The following is a 16,086-nucleotide window of genomic DNA, read 5'->3' as shown; positions in this document are numbered from 1 at the left end:
CTGAGAAAGAGGTGAAGGAGCAAAAGCAGGTATAAACATAATTATATAAAAGTAAGGTAAGACTAAAATGAAATAAAAGATATACATATGTAGAAATAAAAACCGGGTATGTATAGATTTACATTTGTATATATAAAGTATACATTGTTAAGCTTTACAAATGTATTGGCATATACAGTATTTGTACTTTTTTACTCTTGTCTAATATTCTCAATTAATTTCTGACTAAACTCCAAAAATAAATATTTGTATTGATAAACTTGCACTAAACTATACATTGTATAACCCAAGGCGTGTTTCTCTTTCTTTAAAGTCTTGATAAAAGAATCCTAGTTTAGGCGTCACAGTCAAGCTGCCTGTCAAAGAAAGTTGTTTGTTTTGAAGATGACGAAGAGCATGCATCACATCAAGATAGGTCAGTTTGCCTTACAAGTGATAATTATTTTTGATCTTTAACTGCTTTACAGCTTTACTTTAACCGAACAGTCAATTTCTGTCCAACAGCAAACTGGCAGCAGTGACATTTTCCTCATTTTTCTCCAAATTTTCACATTTCAAATCACCATCTCAGACGTCAACACACACATCCATCACTTAGGCTGTTTTCAGACATGCACTAAATTCCGGACATGTTCCTGGAATTTTAAAGAGGGGCTTCATGTGACACCGTAATGCCAGAGTTCTTTGCAGTGGACATTTTTCGGGAACTTTTCAGAAAAGTTTTCAGAACGGAGCGGGAAAATTCACAGTGAGCGAGTGGGCTTGTGGATGACATTTCAAACAGACGCCAGATGCAAAAATGTAAGAAACAAGAAGAATATGAATTCAGGATGAAAAACAGGTTACAGAAGAAAACGGAAACAAACTTGGAAAGACATTGACGTTTGAGAGCTTTTGGTGATACGGCCAAACGCTGATGTCGACGGCTGTAAACAAAGATATGTGATTCCTGAGGAATGTATACGTCATGTCCTGCCTCCTGTGTGCAGACCCCACCTGAATGATCTGTCATAAACATGTCCCAGTCTCCCTCTATTTTTCTGTTAAGTGGAAGGCAAACTCCGTTCCCAATTTTCCCAGATACGTTCTGGAGTTCACGTCTGAAAACTTTTCATGGATAAACACCACTTCTTTTTTTTTTCACAGATCAGCCACATTCACGTTTTAAAGTTGTGGCTGTTCGGTGTCGTCTTACACGACAACTGTGCTTCATTTCACGGACTGCTTATCACCGCTGACTCCGTTCTGAATGGAAAGTGGCACATAAAAATCCGGCTGTGAATGTACAGCACACATCGAAGACACAAAGTGAGAGTGCAGTGGGGCCACTTTGCTTTTACCATCAGTCAATTGTCCTGTTGTAGAGTTGGCACCACGGAGCAAAGTTGAAGATCTTATTTTGTCAGTCGAAATGACTGATGATGTTAAATTGGCTGAGAGCGTGTCTTCTACATTGTGAAATAATGCATGAGCTGTACAGTGGTGCTGCTACTGTACACGTTTGGCACGTGTGTGCAGCAGCCTATAGGATTACTGGTGTATATAACTCACACTGCTGTTGCCTGCCTGTCTGGAGTGATAGCTTCATTATTCATGGTTGCGTGTAGACAGCAGTGCTTAATCTCTGGGTTGAATGGGGCAGCCTGTGACTCTGGAAATAAACGCTTGTGCTCGGTCAGCCTTATCTGGCCCTCGGTGAGGAGCGGCGGGGCACCAGAGGGAGGACGGACTGCCGAGTTGGGCCTCAGGGTGGCAACAGCAGCTAAATTCCCGGCCCGTGGTGTTGTTTGAAGCCGCTTTAAGGCCTGGAGTAATTAGCCAGACTGGAGCAGGGAGCAGGGTCATATATTCTTTGTGGTGAAAGGGTCTAGCCAAGGGGTCTATTGGCACTCGACAGGTGCAGTGGGAGGAAGGCGTCAGGAGTTTAGAGAATCGAAACCAGAGCTGAGGCCAAACGACAGCGTCTCCGGCTTCTGGGGTCAGATGCTCCCTCTCACCCCCGGAGGCTCTAAAGTGAGAGCCTCTTCCTGCCCTGACACTGTATACTGTGAATGTATGTGCATTATAGTGCATGTGTGCACGGTTATCTTTGTGCGTGTTCAGGCATGTGTGCTCAAGTGGGTGTGTGAATGGGGCACTTATTAGTGTGTGACACTGGGGTGAGAGGATCAGGGGGGCATGTTTTGAGTTGTGGTAATGTCCTGTCTTATTTTATCTGGCTCACGCTCGCACAAAGAACGTTGGGAACACTTTTTGTTTGTGTCCACTACTATTACACAACGCTACATGAGGGGCTTTGATCACTCAGCTGTGAACGCTGTGGTTAAAGCTGTGTTTTGTGTGTTTCTACATGTTTTTGATGCCAAGAGTTGTAGAACTGATTGAGCTGTGTAATTAAGTTGAGTAATAAACTGGAATATTCTGCACTGTAAAAGGGACACACATTAGTCGTTGCGCTGGCCGTTAGAGGGAGGAAAAACAGTGTTGCCGACCATGTCAAGTTTTTTTCTTGCTTCCTGGCTGTTCTGCTTGAACTCAATAATCCTGGTTACAGCCATTACAAATCCTGCTGTCTTGACTTGAGCCCCAGACAGGAGACAGGCTCTGCAACTTGGTTTCATTTAGCATTCCTCTGGGCTTTACGGGCAGGTGTTTAACATTACTGGCAGGATATTTATTGGCAACTTTAAAGGCAACTTTTTTGCTTACCTCTCAATTAGACACACACACACACACACACATACAATGTGTGAAATGTAGATGCGAGCCCACGTTGGTGCATGCAAACATACATTTGTTTAAAAAAACACACAGGATGTCTCAACACATGCGACAATCTAGGACTGGACTGAGTGGATGCTTAGTCGAGCATATTCTTGCCGCTTTCTCCGGCTCCGTCACACACTTAATGCCTTTTTGAAGCACAGATCCACAACCCTGGAATCCACCCCTGACCCGTGACCATCTCTATCTCTCTGTATGCACACCCCTTCCCCTCCACCGTTTATGCCAGGTCAGTGTATGATGTGGGGTAGGAATAGGGTTTGGAGGCACGGTGGGATGTGTGGCCTGTAATTACCGAAGCTTAGCGAGGCCAGCGGTTGTGATGTGCAATTCTCAAATCAAGGTGCCGCCTGAAGACTCAGCCGAGCTCGCTGCTGCCCTCTGCTACTTGATTGCTGGCAGCTGGGGGAGCCATGTCAAGTGGCAGGCTGGGAAATGTGAAATCCCAGATAAAGCACAGAGCCCTAAAAAGCCATGAAGCTCCAGTAATGAGGAAAGTGATGGGGTTTTGGGGTTTGGGCATGCTTAGCAGGCAGCCACAGCTGACCGTAACTGCCTCTCCCTCCTCTTGGTGTGTCTGTGTGTGAGAAAGAGCGGGAAGGTGAAAGTGCTTGTATATTTGACTTTTCTAATCCTGGATTTATAAGGATCCACCAAACTCCAACAATGCAGAAGTGGTGGTTAGGTCGGCAGAGCTCTAGATACACCCAACCTAAATCCTCCCGGGTCACCCTCAGACATAAATCATAAACCTACAGTACATCCTGGCCATGCTGTTTATGTTTTCCCCGTCACCAGTTCCTTTGAAAACCCCGTTTAAACCCCTGTAACGTCCCCTGCTCAAGAGCAGCTGAATAATTCCCAATATTAATGGCAGCAGTCCGATTTAGAACGATTCCGGAGCCGTTGTAGCAGTTAAATGCATTCCTAGTTTTGTGGAGGCCATTATTCCTGCTTCTTAATCACCCGCTCAGCTTTTATAACCTTCCCAAGACTTACTGTGTGGCTGGAGGGGAACCACATGTGGGCAGAGACCAGGAAATAATGGCACTGCCAGGCCCTCCCCTTATCTAAACTATAACACCACTAACAACACAAAGGACAACAGTGCATAAATAGTGTCCTCAAGTATTTTAAATGAATAATAGTTTTCTGTTATGTTAATTGTTGATTCTTAAAGGATGTATTCAGTTATTTTCTAAAACAGAACGACCCTGTGTTTTTCAGGAAATGTTGTCAAACAGAGCAAATTGTGCATTTGTTGGGAACTTTTTTCAGTACGATTAGTACTTGGGTGCTAAAATGAGTATGGGTGTATGTGGAATGTATCTATACTACAATGCACATATTCTTGCAAAAGTGTGGCTTTCATGGTCTATGCACAACATCAGGGGACTGTGGTACAGAGACATGTTGTATGCTGTGCATGTCTTTGTAGATGCATTCTTAATTTAGTACTTTTAAGAAATTTTAGTTTGAATCAAACTAAAACATATTGGTCTGTGGGTACTGAGACCAGGGGTTGGAATCAGGCCCATAGTGGAAGATGGAGCTCTGTTTCCCTGCTTCCCTCCATCACTCTCTCACACCTTGCTCCCAGATTTTTTGAGCAACAGAGAAGATGGGTGATTAGGCTGCACAGATTTTTCTTATTATGATGGTTGTGTTGTTCTTTGTGGATCTGCTACTCAGCTCCTCACTAAACATCTTTTTAAAGCTGTTAGCCTCTTGCCTCCAGCTTGTATTTGACATATGTGTGAAGTGGCTTGTCTGGCTGATGGTTTAGTTACAGTTAAGTCAAACACCTGGGTGCTCAGACACCAAACACACCCACTGCACTGAGATGGGTGACACGTTGTCACACCAGCCTTGATGGCATAATTTACCCAGGTCACAACCATGCATGCTGTTTAGCGGGGGTGGGAGTGGGTGGTGCATAGGGAGCCATTGTTTACCCTGCGCCTGATGGCCCCCTGCCAGCAGTTACAGCAATTATCACCTTGGAGGAATGTGGGACTCTCGTGTTAAATTCCCTTTGACCCCCCTGTTGGAGGAGGTCGGGAGGTGGGCACTCTCCCCAGGGGAGGGCACGCAGTCAGTGGGTGCAGGGTTTAGTGCTGTGTGTGTGTTTGTGTGGCAGTCCAGGGAGATCCTGTAGATCTCCATCCACAGCACTTCAACCAACCACCATGCATGCAGACCCCCAACATGGCAAACATGATTTGCATGGTGTGTTTACAATGTAAATTGGTTTCTAAAGGTATTAATTTCACTTAGAGAAGCACCAAAGGTGGTCCGGCATCATAAAGGACACACAGGTTTTATGTATGATGCAGGGCTCTGGAAAAGAAATGTGGCAGAACTTTTAGCTAACTCTCAAAATTGAACATTTAGTAGTAAACGTTCACAAAAACGTTTGTTTGTAAGGACTAGTTTGTGTCTCACTTTTACGTTGGGGTGTTTCAATTAACCCAACCGCTGGCACACTTTGAAGACCTCAGCGTTTGTGATTCAAATGTGTTTGTTTGTGTCAAGCTGTTTTTAGTACACAAGTGTAAATCACAACTTTACAAGGCGTTGTGCACGGTAAAGGTTGGCTATTAATGTGCATGTGTGTGAGGGAGAGAGACTATAGACAAAAATGAAAGAGAGAGAGAGAGAGAGAGAGGTTTAGACTAAAGAGATATATTATTTCTGATGCTCTTCTCTGTAGAAATGAATGAGATGTGAACACAGGCATGTACCCAGACACACACGTCTCTTTCATCCTCCTGTGCCCCGTATCAACCGTGGGAAGAAAGTAGTCGGCGAAAAATACCATCATATGTGCTGTAGGGATTGAAGATACTATGGAAATCGATTACGTATGGGATCACTATTTTCTGACCGTGATTGATGCTCTGAGCTCATGCATTTTTATTTTCTCCTCTCCAGGCTGTCTATCATGGCTGTCTGCAGAACGTGGTGCTGTCTGTAATCCAGCTATGGCTGAGGAAAGATACCAAAATCGTGAGCTCTGTCCCCTTTAGATGCAGCGTTGACATAATAAACTGGCACAGTTTCTCGTGTGATGCTGGAGTTACAGTGTCTGTGTCGTAATAGCTTCACATCAGTGGGGGAAGTATAGAGTCCTTCAGAAATGTCTTGCTGATTTTAACCTCAGTTACCCCGGGACCAGCAACTGTGCCCTGTCCCGACTCGTCTGCATTAAGCTGTGCATTGATTAACTCCAACTAGAGGGCAGCCACCCTTGAAATGTTGGGGCCTTTACACGTTGTGACAAACCAAAGTATCCCCGCAGTGTCATTAGATCACCTCGCCACTTCCAATTAGCGGTCATCTCGGACCCCCTTTCACCTTGCTGGCGGGACGGAGGAGATGCAGCAGGTCAGATTAACAGCCTGCTCCTCTCCCAAAGGTCCGACACTCTCATCAATTATTTATCCACGCACAGGCAGACAAAATATAACACACCCATCCCGTACCAGGACCAACAGCTGCGAGTTAGAGGTGGGTAAAGAGGACTCAGGCTGCAATAAGGCAGTATAGAAAAAGGGGAGGGATACACTCACACACAAGGCGAGGCGCCATCACCACATCATCTGCACCTCCTTGTCTGGAGTTGAACTTATTCAGAGTTGTCATGGCGACATAATTTACTCTTCCAGAGGGGCTTTTCTTCTCTGTTTCATATTGCATTATAATGTTCGTGGTGGTTAAAGGGATGGGGGGGGGGGGGGGGTTAGTATGGCTAGATGGTTATGATGTACTGAAAATCCTTTGATCTCATTTTGTATGCTAATGAGTCTGGTCTCGTGTTTGAACTGTAAAGCCTCTCTTTGCCTTTGTTTATTTAGATGTTTCTCATGTGTGTGTTTATCCTTCAGACACGATTGTGTCATGTTTGTGTCATTTGCATGACCCTCATTCCAGAGATAATTGCAGCAGTCATGAGGTTGCTTTTTTTCCCCTGTGTTCTGGTGTTTACTCGGGCAGATGCCGCCAAAACCTCCACAACTGTGGCGTCTTGCCTGCTCGGTAGCCCGACTGTAAGTAAGCCCATCTCGCGTTGCAGACTTCTGTCTCCCTGCAGCACACTCGCTGCACCCGCAGCACTCATCCACAAGCAACACACTCAGTCACACGCTCTCTCGCATGACTACACAAATGCACAAACAGGACCTCAGCCTTGCCTGGCTCACGCACACCAAACACTCGCTTACTCACTCAGGAATTATCGTGGTAGTAAAACCAGAGAGGAAGAGTGAGAGACGACTGAGACTGAGATGGGGGGGGGGGGGGGGGGGGGGGCAAGAGGGAGGGAAGAGGAGAGCAATTGCCCCAACAGAAGTATTTTATCCCCGAGCGGTTATTTAACACTGCCATGTCCATGAACCAGTCAGGAGGACAAGCCATTGTTCTATTGAAGCACATGAAGCAACGCCGATGTACGAAATTTTAGTTGCAGCAGTTTCTTTTTGAAAGTGAAAACTTTTTATATTTTTACATGGAAAGTCTATTCTACACATGTTTTGCATGACTAATAAAAAAATATGAGTCTTAAAATCTTGTTCCAGATGTGCAATGCCACTGTTTCAGTTTTAGTGGCTGGATAAATGCTGAAGAGTCCAGCATCATGTCTTCTGAAGGATATGACAGATGTGTCCTGGAGTGTGTTTTTCTGCTACGCTCACTTTTCTCCCTGTGTTTACGTCCCCTATTATTGCACAGTGTGTGTGTGTGTGTGTGTGTGTGTGTGTGTGCGCACTCTCTCCCCCTGGTCCGCTTCTTTGGCACAAAAAGGAAGACCAGGCCGCCCCATCCTTTGTTTTGTGTCTTGTAGGAAACTAGCTGCAAATTGTGGCTCAATGAGGCGTTGCTGTTTTGTATGGTCTGATAAAGTGCAAACGAAACCGTCTGGGCCGCACTGGCCTTCTGCAGTGTTTTCCATTGTAGAGCAGCCCTTGAATGTAGGTCTGTGTGATGGTTGGTTAGTGTTGAACATTAGGTGATGGGGTAGGGGGGCGTCTGGGGGTAGGGACCATTCATACAGTTTTAAGATGTCACCCCGTGTTTGGAGCTGCTGTCTGCTGTGTTTAATTGTGATGAGAGATGATTAGCGCTCCTCTTAAGACTGGAGTTGTCTGTCTCGCTCGCTTTCAGGGGGTTTTCAAAAATCCCAATATTGTAGAGTTCTCAGATAGCGCCAACATGACACACTTGTCAAAGTGATCAGAGCAGGGCATATGTGTGTGGGTGTATTGATGTGCATGTGGGAAATATCCCAGTTTTTACTTCAATGCATTCATCCAACACCTGCAGTAACTACTTATGTTAGAAATGAAAGGAATGACTCACAGAATATGCGATCATTTCCTGAAGATTTTGTCCTCCAAGCTGAGCCGGAAGCAAACAAACTACGTTGACGTGATCTTAAGAGTTTATTTGATCAACTATTGAAACATTGAAGTATGGAAGCAGTGAAGTATGGAAATATTGTTAAATAATGAGCACATGTCAAGAAAAATGTTGTGGATTGGATAACATGCACTCTACTTATGTTTTATATTTACTGTGGTAAAATGGGATTTTCTGCTTTTTCAAGAATAAAAATCAAGTTGTTTCTTTTTCCTGGAGGTGACAACACAGATGCATTTCTTTATCACAAATACAGAAAATCATGTCAAATTTAAAGGAGGTGGCTTTTCATACAACATGTTCAGCATCATCCCATCATTCCTTGGTTTATATATTTCAATGCACAGCGAACAATATGCCATGAAGATCCAGATCAAGTTCACCAAGTCAAGCAAAACAAACACACATAGCTAGAGATGGACAAAGCAGGAGGCTCTTGGGTGTGCCATGGCCCCTGTCTAAAGCAGTTACGGGGCCCACATGGGTGTTGAGGTAATTATCTGTCAGGGTGCACGTGTAGGAGTGTGAGTAAATGTGTAATGTGCTAACGTCTGTAGGTGCACATGGGACTGTTGCGCTGTCTGAACATCCTGTCCTGTGGCCCCCCAACGAGATGAAATGCATATCAGCTCATCTTTATATGCTCCTTCATGCTTGTATGGTGTATACGTGCCCTCCCAAACCCCCACACACTCACATCCACCTCTTCCTTACACCCCAAAGGGAGTCTCAGAGGAGGGGTGTGGCCGAAGGGAAGGGGCTGAGGAGCCATCTTTGACATGGGGCATGGGGCCCGAAGACACAAAGCCCCATTCCCTGCTCCTCCATGTGGAAAATGGCAGGAGAGCGAGAGGAGGAGGGGAAGGGGGCAAGAAAAAAAAGTGGAGGAAAGAGGAGGAGGGAGCCACAATTAGTGGGATCTGCTAATCACCAGGGCAACACTCATTTAATTGACATGTGAAATTTGAATTCATCTAACAAGTCGATAGGCAGCACAATGGACCAGTCATCTGAGGACCGCTGGTGGAAGCCAAGGAGGGGAAGCGACAGCTCAGGGCTGAGGCCAAGGTCTTTGTTAGAATTAAAAGTGTTGTTGGGTGGGAAGGTTGTCCACCAGGAGATTATAACCCATTATGCCTTTGACCCTTTTGGATAAGTAACTCCACGACTGCCCCTAGACTGACACACACACATGCACACACACGTAACACGGCAAGGGCTGTTTATGTATGTTCTTGTTTTTCTTTCCAGCAGAAGGCAGAGTGAGTAAACAACATTTTTGTACCACAATAAACCCGACCCTGATAATGCGAATGGCTCTGAAGAGAAAAAAAAAAATACAAAAGAAGGAGGGAAGGGGAAAAACTGCAGCGTGTCCACTCCGGCTCTTTCAGAAATCAATAAGCTATTCAAAGTCATCAGAGAGCAGCATCACTGTCATCCAGCTGCTGCAGGAAGTAAAACGCTGCCACACTAACTCTCACTGCCACTGGGAGAAGAGACACGGAGAAGATGCAAATGTTTACTCACTTTTCATTTCTTCAGGATATTATAAAAACACACTGAACAGGTGCTTCTGTGTACTTTAGGGTTTTAGTTTGTAGAGAAGTACTTGTACTTACAGCCTGTAAGCAAGAAATAACTGTAGAACTATTGAACATGTTAACAGTGTCATTGTCAGCTTGTTTGAGTGCCAATGGACATGAACAATGCTTTAACTACAGATATGCATTTTAATGTTTGTGACATGAAACTATAATTGCACTCAACAGTCCCCTTATGCAGTTAAAGGTACAGTGTGTAGAATTTTGTGGTATCTAGTGTCGAAATTGCATGTTACAGCTGAACACCCCTCACCTCACCCTCTCCTTCCAAACATAAAAAAGAACCTGTTGTAGCCTTTAATTGTCATAAAAACTCAAAAGGTGTTTAGTTTGTCCAGTCTGGACTAATGTAAAAAACATGGCCGGATCTGCAGAGAGGGTCCCCTCGATATAAATATAAAGTATTTAAATATAAAGGACCATTTCTGGGGTAAAGAAAACTACAATTCATACAATTTAGATAAAACAAACTAGTGAAAACATCATGAGGATTATTTTACATGAATTATTCTCTGAGATATTAAAGGAAATGTATAGAATAGAAAAGGATCTGCCCCTTTATCAAGATCTTTCCAACAAGTTTTGTAGAAATTCATTCAGCTGTGTTTTTGTAATATTGCTTAAAAACATATAAACCAACAAACAGACATGGGTGTAAATATAACCTAATAAAAAGCTTTAGAGAAAAGATTTGTGTATAGTTGATTAAAACTGACTTTGGGACATTTTATCACAGAAACAAAAAGAAACATGGGCAGACCATAGGACTTTAAATTAATATATATTTATCTGTTATCAACAGATACAGATAACAAGGTAATGATTTCCAAATCATAGTGAACATGTTTAAAGAAGTGTTATCAGAGCAACTAGTCCTCAAAAAGTAGCTTTTTCTCTAAATCCAGCTGAACCTCCCCTCCATTTTTAACACATTTGGTTCATTCCACCAGGAGCACTTCCTTAAAAGGAGTTAGAATAGGCCAGCCCTGGTTTATCACTTCCTGGTTCTAAACGTGCCTTGTTAGCACAGGTAAGAAAATCAAACACAAACATTTCATGAAGGAAAACTTCAACTCTGTGTGATTTGTTCTGGAAATACAACATAATTATAACAAATTAATACAGAACAAACTTTACCCACTGAAGTTTTGGAACTGGAGCCATTTCTAAACAAAATAGTAAAAATAGGCGGTGGTGTCTTACTCGGATTAAAGTTCACACAACTCGCCTTATTTGTTTTTATTTTATCAGTTTGTGTTTTGACCACTTTCTTATTAGTGATAATAACATTAATTTGCACATTAGAACATTGAATAAAGAGGTTTTGAGTTTTACCTTTGTAAAACCCTCCATTTTAGCTAAATGTGTGTAAAGGACCAACATCTGTGTAACTCTAAATTGTTTACTGTACTTACTCCACTTGAGCTCCCATTGTTTTCCTGTGCATAGATTATACAAAGATTAAATTGCTGCTGCCATTTTGGTCCCTCTCACTCGCAGATTTACCTCCAGGCAAAGTGGTTTAGATAATCTGGTTAAAGTGTTGGCTCGTTTCCATCCTGTCATCTAATCATCTAACCATTTTACTGTGCTTCCAAAGCAGCCTTTTCATTGGGACATGCAATATATTTGCCTAAACTCCATAAATCACAGTCATGTGGTATTAAAACAACTTTTTAGATTAAACTAATTGTGATTTATTTTGTCTTAAGTGGCCTCCCTGGTCTGGGTGGAGCTGACGGAGAGCTGCAGACCTGGATCGAACCGGCTGCTCATACCTCTGGTGAGTCCCATTCACTTCAGAACACTGTAAAAGTGCACAGCATCACAGATTCCTGCTTCCTCATTCCCCCATTAATCACTGCTTAATCTGCTCGTTCTTTAAAATATATTTATTTTGGGACATTTGAATCACCTCCACATCACCACCTTGTACTTTCCAAATGTGCTTGTGTGTTTTTGATCTGTCGCTCTGCTGACATGCCCACTGTCAGAGGTGACTTTGTAGAAGTGGCAGAGATTCAGAGGAGACTCTAGATACTTCCAAGTCTCTCAGCCAGAGTGTAATCCTCTTCCTTTATCTCTGCGGCTGATCTGGGCCAAAGCGCTGTTGTGTGAGAATGATTCAATGACTGCTTACTATATTGTAGCCAAGAGTCACGTTCCCTCTTCCTCACCCACCACCTTGCTCTTCTTCTCTAATTCTCATCTGCACTTCTGTTGTTCTTTCAGCCTCTTACAAAATGACCTGCACTGTGTGTGTACCACAGTGATCGCTGACATGATGCTCCTGTCTCTTTTTTTTCCTGATAGAAGATAATCTCTATCACACACTGGCACACACAGACCCCACCTTGCACTACACACCAGACATTCAACTTGGATTATGTCCAAGAATCACAGCTGGATTGGCGTGTGTGTGTATACTGTAGATATGTGTGTATTTCCAGTGGGGGTGGGGAGTGGGCTTCATCTGGGGCGTCCGATTGGCCCACTGGCACAGGAGCCAGGCAAGATGCTGATTGGATAGATGTATGGAGACTAGCGTGCAGGTTTCTGTGTGTGCCATGCTGCTCTGCCTCCCAGAGCGCTGGCCAATAGCTCTGCATATTGGATGCATTACAGATTAGAGTCAATGTAACTGTGTGTGTGTGTGTGTGTGTGTGTGTGTGTGTGTGTGTGTGTGTGTGTGTGTGTGTGTGTGTGTGTGTGTGTGTGTGTGTGTGTGTGTGTGTGTGTGTGTGTGTGTGTACGCTGCTCAACTGTGCAAGAGCACTTTTATCCTCTATGAACAAATCTGCAGTGTTTCCATTCAGCGAAGTGATCACGAAATACATTTGCCTCTGCCAGACTAATCATTAATTATTAACGGCAGATTTGACTTGACGTTCCAGATCGATGCAGCAGCCACTCACCATTACAATGCTAAGACTGCTCTAAAATTCATTTTCAATCAAAACCCGAGGATGAGAATGATGATGTGGGACAATTACCACATGATTTACAGAAGAGGGCGTGAGCCGCCCAAGCACAGATTTTTTAAAGATTCAAGGATGCAGTAATGTCCTAAAGTCAGAAAATGATAAAGATGAACTATAGCTGCCTATGTCTTGTTTTTGGTTTTGACTTCTTTGACTGAACTATACAGAAAAATAAAATTCATATCATGTTTTCATCTGCATTTGTTAGATAGTTTATTAGGATTACACAAAAACTACTGAATTCATTTTTGACATTTTCACCAATTTCTAAGGGAAAAATTCATGGATGTGGCACATTTAGGGGATTGATATCTTTCAGTGCGTGTCATTTGGTGCTGTTTATTTGAATTTAAGGAGACTGTCGGGCCTCGGTGGAGGAATGTGCTCTACTGAGTTCAATTCTAGTTACTAAATTAAATCCAGGATCATTGTACTACATAACTTGAAGTAATCAAAAGTCCACAATCTGTGTTGATAACACTTCTTCAGCCAAAAATGCTACAAAGCTGATGAATGGTTCTATTTTTGGGCTTTGTAGAGAAATGTTTAGTTTTAGTTAAGAATGTGGCATTGACGATGAGTGGTTCAACAAAAATCTGCTCAGGACCCAGATGGAATTGTTACTCGAAAAGAATTAAGTTGTGTCTTTTTAAGCGTGGTCCGGTTTTACCTCCTTTGTTGTGTGCTCTCCATCCGTGACCTTTTCATCCTGACAATAGAGAATGGGTGAGGAGGAGAAGGCTGAGGGTGAAAAGTTAGAATAGAGAAGAGAGGAGATGTGAAGTGAACAGTCTCTTATATACTCTTCTCCCTGACAGAGTCTGGCCAATTAGAGGTCCCGACTCTGTCATTACGCTTGTCAACATCATCCAGTGTAAATGATGGAAGCACAGGGCCAAACCACCGGGGCTTATCATACATGAGGCGCTGACATGTGGTAAAAAACATCAACTAAATGTGACTGCACATGCACACACAACACCCATATGAACAAGCAGGAGCGTCATTACAGACACGCACATGTACACACTCACAAAAAAAACATCAGCACGGCCACACACACACACACACACACACACACACACACACACACACACACACACAGCTGAAAACATGGTGTTAACCCTCGGCAGGCTCTCCTATGCCTACCTGTAAAAAAAAAGATCACCTGGCTGGTGTCTCAATCTTCTTCGGTGCTTAGCGTAGCTTAAACCAACCATCTGGCTCAGCAGCTCTGATTCCCGCTCACCCTCTTTACCAACTCTCACTCTCTCTTAGTCTTTTTAAAGCGTGTCAGCAGTAGTGAGGCTGCTAACGTGGCTAAGTGTCCCTGGGCCTCTTAGTTAGTGGGTGCCGTGTGTGTGTGTGTGTGTGTGTGTGTGTGTGTGTGTGTGTGTGTGTGTGTGTGTGCGTGTGTGTGTGTGTGTGTGTGTGTGTGTGCGTGTGTGTGTTTCACAGATGGCAACAGGAGGGGAGGGAGAGTTGGAGGGGGTGATGGAGAGAGCTGTCTGAGGCTCCAGCAGCTCTTGTGTCTCTCAGGCAAATGCGGTCTGTCTGTGGGCATCTGCACTGGCAGCACCCCCCCCCCAAAAAAAACCATACACCCCCCCCTCTCTTTCTTCCGTCACCACCTTACCATCCAGCCCCGCCGTGGATTCGGCAACGAACAGTTACCTGACTCCCCTTGACCGTCTCCGTTTGACCCAGCGGATCATTATGTGGATTTGGGGGGAGTTGTGATTTTGTTGGTTGGAGAACAGGCTGACGAATATGTTTTGAAAACGGCATTTTCAGACTAAAAGCATCTCGATCCACACCGGCCTCCTGACTGAAAAGACACAATCAGCTGCGAGTGTCTACGTCATCATCTTTGTTTCTGCCCTTCCAGACGATAACGTGGTCCAGGAGTTTTCAGAATTAAACGGAGGCAACAGTGTTCATATCACTTCTCCTGGTTTAGTGGCTCTAAAACTCCAGAGTAGTGTGGACACCAGGCGTATCTGTAGCAGAGTTGATACGTTTTTAAATGAAAACACAGTAGCATGCATGTAGCCTGTGTGTGAGCACATGTCCGTGTGCGCACACGGACTCTGGCGTGTTGTGTCAGCCTGGTTGTCAGCAAGTGAGTGTCTTTGATTTGCAGCCGGTCGCAGGGTTTGAGTCGGCTTGTAAAACTTTGAAGATGATTACATGAGTTGTGTTTGTAGTGGGCCCTGTATGATTGCTTTGCTCTGTATGCTGCTGCCCTATTGATCACAGCAGAGTAACTGCCAACAGTATATTTAACGACATGGCTCCTCAGTATTGGCAGATGGGTCAAGATACTTCTTTTTTCTGCCTTGTTTCTCTTTGAACTTGTAGTTTTAAGTATCTCTCACATTTTCCTATCCATTTGCTCTTCTAGTCAGACACAAAGAAGCTGCTTGATGTGGTTTATGTAATATTTAGTTTTTTTTTTCAAACTCAACATTTACGCCCGAGCACACGCTATAGTTGTTTGAAATGTTCTTTGACGTCTTTGTGTCCAGGTGGCACCTGCACTAAGACGAGAAAGGACTGGAATCTACTGCCGAGTTTACCTGCTTCACAACTAAAGCTTAAGAAACACGAGTTGTTCTTTTCTTTTTGTTTCGGCCGAGAGAAAGAGAGAGAGGGAGTGGGGGACTAACGTTTGGTTCTGGGATTTCTGAATACATTAAAACATACCACAAACCACTAAGCACACACACAATAATTTATGCAGACATTCTCTTTGAGTCGCACTGTTCCGATTGGCTTACACACTGCAGTGGCACAGCGTGTACGTGCCAGCACAGTTGACACATCTGTTCCTGAGATTCGTGGAGGTTTGGGCGCTGGAGGTGTTGGTATGCACTGATTAGCGCAGGGCTGTCTTTATCCAAACCGCCGGGTTTCCTACTGGGCTTCCATAAACTGTTTACTAAGGAGTCTGTTGCCATGGTTTTTCAGCCATGTTCCAATCAGTCTTTGACCACTCAGCTTTATTTATTCCTCAAAAAAGCCCATGCCGTCTGCATCAACCAACTGTTGTACCCCCTCAGACCAGCTGAATCATGTATATAGTGGATTTTATTCATCTGCAGGACAGGGGGCTTGGATGAGGATTGGAGCCTGATTGGATGAGCTCGGGAGAGAGAGTCTTAACAAGCTGACACCTTTGGCTCATGGGTGGGTTTGAAACGGAGGCTTTGATGAGAGAGGAAGAGATCACTATCATAATAACCTAATAACTCTGTGTTCTGTGTGTGCGCCGGGTGTCTAGTTAGAAACACATGCTA

The 16,086-nt window shown here is 43.9% G+C and overlaps 1 long non-coding RNA gene across 3 annotated transcripts in view; it reads left to right on the top strand.

Annotated features, from left to right (window-relative positions):
• Window positions 1-16,086, top strand: part of LOC109626545 (uncharacterized) — a 79,141-nt gene that overhangs the window by 2,268 nt on the left and 60,787 nt on the right. For 2 of the 3 annotated variants that reach the window (XR_011244040.1, XR_011244039.1), the window contains exon 2: window positions 11,519-11,589. This is a non-coding gene — a long non-coding RNA (uncharacterized lncRNA). Of the gene's footprint in view, window positions 1-7,080; window positions 10,837-11,518; window positions 11,590-16,086 lie in introns of those variants that run through there. The other variant, XR_011244038.1, reaches the window with a different exon arrangement.

Source organism: Paralichthys olivaceus, chromosome 9, assembly GCF_024713975.1.
Source record: "Paralichthys olivaceus isolate ysfri-2021 chromosome 9, ASM2471397v2, whole genome shotgun sequence".
In the NCBI taxonomy this organism is placed as follows: domain Eukaryota; kingdom Metazoa; phylum Chordata; class Actinopteri; order Pleuronectiformes; family Paralichthyidae; genus Paralichthys; species Paralichthys olivaceus.
Note: the sequence above shows the minus strand (reverse complement) of the source record. Positions and strands in the feature narration are given on the sequence as shown.